The following is a 6,869-nucleotide window of genomic DNA, read 5'->3' on the forward strand; positions in this document are numbered from 1 at the left end:
AAGTGCTACCAAGGATGTGGAGCATCTGGAACTTGTATATATTGTTGATGGGGATGTAAATGCTGCAGCCACTCTGCAGAACAGTTGGGCAACATTCTGTAAAGTTTAACATACACTTAGCATTTGACCCAGCAATTCTACTCCTAGATATTGATCCTAAAGATGACTTATGTTCACACAAAAATCTGTATGTGAAAGTTCATGGCAGTTTTATTTATAAGAGCCAAGCCTTAGAAACCAAATGTCCTTTGAGGGTGAATGGATAAAGAAACAGGTGCATCCAGACAATGGAATCCTACCCAATAATGAGAAGGAACATACACAGGACAACTTGGATGGATCTCAAGGGCATTATGCTGAGTGACAGTATCCAGTCTTAAAAGGTTACATAATACATGGTTCCATTGACATTGGATTCTCAAAATGACAAAATTACAATGATGGAGAATGTATTTGAGGTCACTGGGGGGAAGGGAGATCATGAAGGACTTTGGGGGGTGATGGGGCAGTTCTCTATCCTGATGGTAGTGGTAGTTTCACTCCTCTACACATGGAATAAAATTTCACATAACCTGTGGCAGGGGTCCCCAAGACCACTCTCAGGTGCAGTGCCTCTCCAGGACTCCCAGGGAGAGGATGACAGAGGCTCTGTGTTTCCAACCCTCCCAGATTCTTCCCTTTGTCTGGTTCTAATTTGCATCCTTTCCCTGTAATAAACATGACTGTCAGTATGATAGATTTCAGTGAGTTTTTTCTTTTTAGTGAATTATCCAAACTGAGGGTGGTTTGAGGCGTTCCCTCAATTTGCAGTTGGGGTCAGAAGTCTTGGGCAGACTTTGCCATCTGGAGGACTGTGCCCTTAGTCTCAAGTTTGCCTCAAATCAGGTACTATGGAAAAATTCATATGGTGAAATTCAAGTAAGGTTTGAGCTATTTAGTTCATAGTATTGCATTAACACCCATTTCCTGGTTTTGATCATTGTGTAATGGTTCTTTAAGATGTTTTCACTGGAGGAAGCTGGGTGACGGGTACATAGGACCTCTCTACTATTTTTATAACTTCTATGTCAATATAAAATTATTTCAAAATAAAGTTTATAAGGGAAAAAATTAAGACTCAAAAATTGAGCAAAAATATACTAGGCAAATGCAGACAATACCACACACAACAGGGGTGATTCTATAAATGTCAGACAAGATCAAAATCAAGGCCAAAAGCATTCAGTGAGAAGAAGGGAAATTAATGACATAATCACCACCAAAAATCTGATAAGCCTGTGTATGCCCCAACATCCAAATTCAAAGAGCACAGTATGGAAAATTAAGGAAAGACACAGAAACTTCATTGGATACTCTTAATGGACCACAGGTAAGGACACAAACTGATTCCAAAATGTAGACACTGATGACCTCTCTCACCAATAACCTGCCACAGGTAAGGACACAGCTGGAATCTCAATTGATTCCAAGTAGACAGAACACAGATGATTCTCTAATCGCCATTCAACAAAACAACATAACAGAAGTTGTGGGGAAATTCTCTAGCATACCAATATGTTAAAACTCTGGGACCCAAGAGGAAATTGAGATAGAACTGCAGAAAATCCAGAAGCTCAGAGTCTGTGCCGGGCTATTCCATAAAGCAGAGCTCACAGGAAAAAGAGCAGCTCCATATTCATTTACTTTCAGTCTTTTTGTTTAGTCGGTTAATAATCAAATTTTAAAAATTGATTTGTAAAACATAAGCAGGAGGAAATAATATAAAAGCAAAATTAATTTAATAACAAAATTGGTAGAATCTAATCTAAAAAAAAGGAAAGGAATCTGTAAGAAAAAAAAATCCACAACAGTAAAAAAAAAATTCAAATATGTTGGTCAATCTTACATAAATTAATTTGAAGACTTGAATGAAACAGTAAATTTACTAAGAAATTTAAAAATCATCAAAACTGATCCCAGCAGAGATTTCAAACAACCCAGATGATTTTTTAAAAAAACGGATAAGGTTATCAAGAGTTAACCCCTTCCCTCGAACATCAAACCAAAAAATATCAGATGAATTTTATCCATACTTTAAGGAACTCCTTTCCACTTGCATTTTCTAGAAACTGGAAAAGGAAAGATTCCAAGTTATTTTTGTAAGACCAGCACAACTTTAAAGCATAACTTAACATAAAATCTGGCCAAAACAAAACAAATAAACCACAGACCAACTCATTTATACACACTGCCACAAAAGCGGCAAACGTGGACCCACTGAATTAACACACTAGGAGAGTGATAGTTACAACACAAAGATGGCTCAATATTTGGAACCTTATTTTGTATTTCTTATTAATAACTGAAGAAAATCATGGATGCTGAAAAATCAAAAGAGTATAGAGCTTCCTTAAAAAAACAAAAACAGACTTACCATATGATCCAGCAATCCCACTCCCAGACATATATCTGGAGAAAACTGTAATTCAAAAAGACACATGCAGCCCAATGTTCACATCAGCACTATTTACAATAGCCAAGACATGGAAACAATCTAAATGCCCATTGGTAGATGACTGGATAAAGAAGTTGTGGAATGTATATACAATGGAATAGTACTCAGCCATAAAAAAGAATGAAACCATGCCACTTGCAGCAACATGCATGGATCTAGAGATTACCATACTAAGCATAGTCACACAAAGACAAGTATCATGATATTTATATCATTTATATGTGGAATCTAAAAAAATGATACAAATTTTACTTACAAACCAGAAACAAACTCACTGACATAGAAAACAAACTGTGGTTACCAGGAGGGAAAGGGGTGGGGAGGGACAGATTAGGACTCTGGGATTAATAGATACAAATTACTATATATAAAATAGATAACCAGCAAGGACCTACTGTATAGCACAGGAAACTATATTCAATTTCTTGTAATGAGCTATAATGGAAAAGAATCTGAAAATATATATATGTACATATAACTGAATCACTTTGCTGTACACATGAAACTAACACTGTAAATCAACTACACTTCAATAAAAAATAACAAAAGGGGGGAGGGTATATAGCTCAAATGGTAGAGTGCATGCTTAGCATGCACGAGATCCTGGGTTCCGGGGTACCGCCTCTAAAAAAATAAATAAGTAAAACTACCTTCCCCTCCAAAAAATTAAAAAATAAAACATGAATAAAAGGCTTTTAAAAATGCATATAAAAAACAATATCAAAAAAAGCTTTTTATAAAATTCAACATCTACTCTTTATAGACACTCTTAATAACAAATACAAATGGGTACTTTCTTTGGATGAAAAGTAAATATATAAATGAGAAACATCTCAAAACAAAAGCCGGCATCATGCTTAATGATAAAAGGTGATGCATCTCCATTAAAGTCAGGAATGAGAAGGATGCACCATTATTATTAAAATTCTAAAAGTATTTGCTGATACAATTAATCATGAGAAAGAAATGAAAGGTCTAGAAATCAGAAAAGCAGAAAAATGATCCTTATTCCCGGGTATACCATCATAACAGCCACAACTGACACAGTACACCCCTGAAACCTACACAATCTTATGTGTTAACTGTATCTCAATAAAGCCAGAGGAAAGGAGAAGAAATCATGCAAGCCAAAATACAACAGAAAGATGCTTCTAAACGCTAGGAGGAAAATGTCAAAATACCTTTAAAAAAAAAAAAAGAAAAGCAAAAGCAATCCTTTGAAAATAAAGGCAAAATAATTTTTTTTTTTAGAAAAAAATTCTAATAGCTGCAAACTCCCTGAGAATTCATAGATAATCAAGAACAATGAACAGCAGTGGCTTTTCAGTGTGAGGTTTCCTGACCAGTCACAACAGCATCACCTGGGAATTCATTAGCACTGTGAATCCTCAAGTCACTCCCCAGACCTAATGAATCAAACCCTGTAGGTGGAAGCCCCTAGTCTGCACTTTAAGAAGCCCTCAGGTGTTTCTGATGCAGGCTTAAGGTTGAGAACCACTAGACAGAATTCAGAAAGGTAATTTAGTCCAAACAATGTAGAAAAATCAAGAGCTTTCCTAGGTTCAAACAATCATTAGTTAGGGGGGAAAATGTCCACTTACCGTGCCTGCAACAACAGGAAAAATTTAGAAAGCAAATTTAGATGCTCCTGTTCTTGGATAGGAAGAATCAGCATTAGCCAATGTCAGTTCTGCTTACATTAGTCTACATTTAATGCCATCTCGAAAATAGTATCAAGCTTTTTCGAAGTAGTCAGTGTTACCAAAGATCAAAGAAAATAAGCAGGCAACCATTTGAAGGAAAATTAAAAAAAAAAAAGTAACAGAGGACTAGCTCTTACATCTTTTAATCATAAAACTCCGATAATTAAAACATGACAGAGATCTAAATTCATATAGAAATACAGTCTATGAGAAAGTGGCATTTTAAGTCGGTGGGAAAGAGACACGCTATTTAATATAAAATGTATTGGGATTTATTTGGGGGTAAGATAAAGGTATATTTTAAAGTACATTTTGAATGGATCAAAGATTTAGACATCTAAGTAGAAAGCACAGACGTAGTAGAAGAAAAGATGGATTTTTTTTTTAAAATCTCAGAGTGGAGAAAAACTTCCTCAGCAGATCACAAATCTCAGGAGACTTAAGAGAAAATGCTAGCAAATATGATGACATAAAATGCAAAATTTATGTACAGAAAAATAAAGTCAGACAAACTGGAAACAATATTTACCATACACAGCAAACGCTATTTTGCTACATTCAAAAGAGCACTCTTGCAAATCAGTAAGACCCAGACCCTAGAAAACCAGGTGAAGGATATGATGCAGATGGGTTTTGAAAGATGAAGCTGTTCACTGTCATTCATAAGAGAAATAAAAATAAAATTATGGGTTTTGGGTATCAGGTAAACAAAAACTAAATTTTAATATAGTGTTGGTGAAAACAAGGCAAACGGGCACTCCAAGATTTGGAAGCATAAACTGAGATTGAAAGAGGTTTGTTAGCTTGTTAATATGTAAATTAAAAAGCCTGTACCTTCTGAGCCAATAATTCAGCTTCAAAGAGTTTATCCTCAGACAAAAGCACACCAAGACACACACAAGACAAAGGATACCCACCCCAGCAACGATTCGCTACAAACAGAACATCCCCAGCCAGGATGCTCGCTCCTAGAAAGGATGGGGCGTCCGTCTATTCTCGTGGTACGTTACACAATAAGAACAAATGGGTGGATATGGAGCCTTACAACCTGAATTCTTATTTCCATTTTATCAGAGAACAAACTCTTCATGTCCTAGGGTCCTATGGCCCCAGGCATGGCTGACACCAAACTAGCTTGTGTGCTCAGAACCACACCTAATGGGGAGTCACATGGCCACACCACGTCCACCGCAAGGACAGTGTCCCCCAGGTGACCAAAAGCCTGGGCTGGGGGTCCTCCTTTCCGCGTGTAAGTGAAACAGTCAGGCCTCTATGTGTGATCTGCACTTTTGGTGGGGGGTATTTATAAATATAATTAGATTTATAAATTTTTTAAAAAGGTTTTTTTTTAATGGCAGTACTGGGGATTGAACCCAGGACCTCGTGCACACTAAGCACACACTCTTACCACTGAGCTATACCCTCTCCTGCACTCTTGTTAGAAGAGGCTCAAAGCAGAAAGTAGGCCGGCAGACACACCTAGCCTCTCTGACAGCCACAGAGGCAGTGGTAAGTGGTATTCAATGGATCTTTTATTACAGAGGTATTATTTCATTGCATTTTTATAAAAAAAGACAAAAACATTCCATAACAAACTGAAGACTCAGGACCTAATTCTCCAGATTACAGAAAGGATATCCGAGGATCCTAATATGCTATATCTGCTTCCCATCAGTTAGGAAGTCACATAATGTACCTGAGAAGCTATTAAAAAAAACTGGCTTTTTTATAGGGAAAATCAATCACGGCCAAGTCTGCGGGCATCATGTGGCTGTCCCTGGGAACACCACTTGAGCTCGCACGGCTCCTCTGAAGGCTAATTAGCAAGGCCTTCAGCTCAGGGTTAACTGCAAAGTTTGATCAGCCTCCTGGTAGAAAATGCAGAACCTGCAAAATGCGAACAGTTCCGTTTACTATGGCTTATAATTGAGGCAAACTCTAATAATGCAGCATTTTCATCAGATCTGCAGAAGATTAACGTGTAGCAAAAGGCAAAGGCAGAGGCACACGTCTTGGAGATGAGCCCTTGGAGTTTCTTCAGACTGCCTCGGAGGGACTGGACGGGAGGTGGCCCATCTTCCTTACCGTTTACGGATCGCTGGGGTTTGCTGAAAGCAAATCCACTACCCATCCTCCCCTCTGGGGGCAGCACCAGGAATTCAGGAGCCCACGCAGGTTTCTCGACCACTAACTCCTACGGCCAGCAGTACACGTACGAACAGGACTCTCAGCCTTAGGGCCCCGAGTGTCCCCATATTTAAATCAGTAAGAGCACCCCGACCTCGCTTCTCTGTAGCTCTCCCAGTTTTCCCCTTTGCTCACAGCACAGATTCATTTAAAAACTGAAAAAGCAGATGTGAAAGCTTCTTGAAGAGCTCTGTCAATAGGGATAATTCACTACCTACTGAAGCCCCATGCTACTGTTATCCTCAAAACCCTCTGCTATTTCCCCCATTAGTACACTGTTAGTGCTTTTTTAAAAATACAGAAATTCCATGTCATAGGAAGCTGTTCCCCAAAGCATCCAGATTCACATCACTGCCCTTTACCAGTAGAAATGGAACATCAGGGCTTTGGCCTGGGAGGCCTGAGCAGAGGCCAAGCGACTCCTGGCGGGTGGGTCCCCTCCCTCCAACAGCAAGAACCCAAATGCCCAACACACACTAGCTAAT

This window comes from Vicugna pacos, chromosome 9, assembly GCF_048564905.1.
Source record: "Vicugna pacos chromosome 9, VicPac4, whole genome shotgun sequence".
NCBI lineage: Eukaryota > Metazoa > Chordata > Mammalia > Artiodactyla > Camelidae > Vicugna > Vicugna pacos.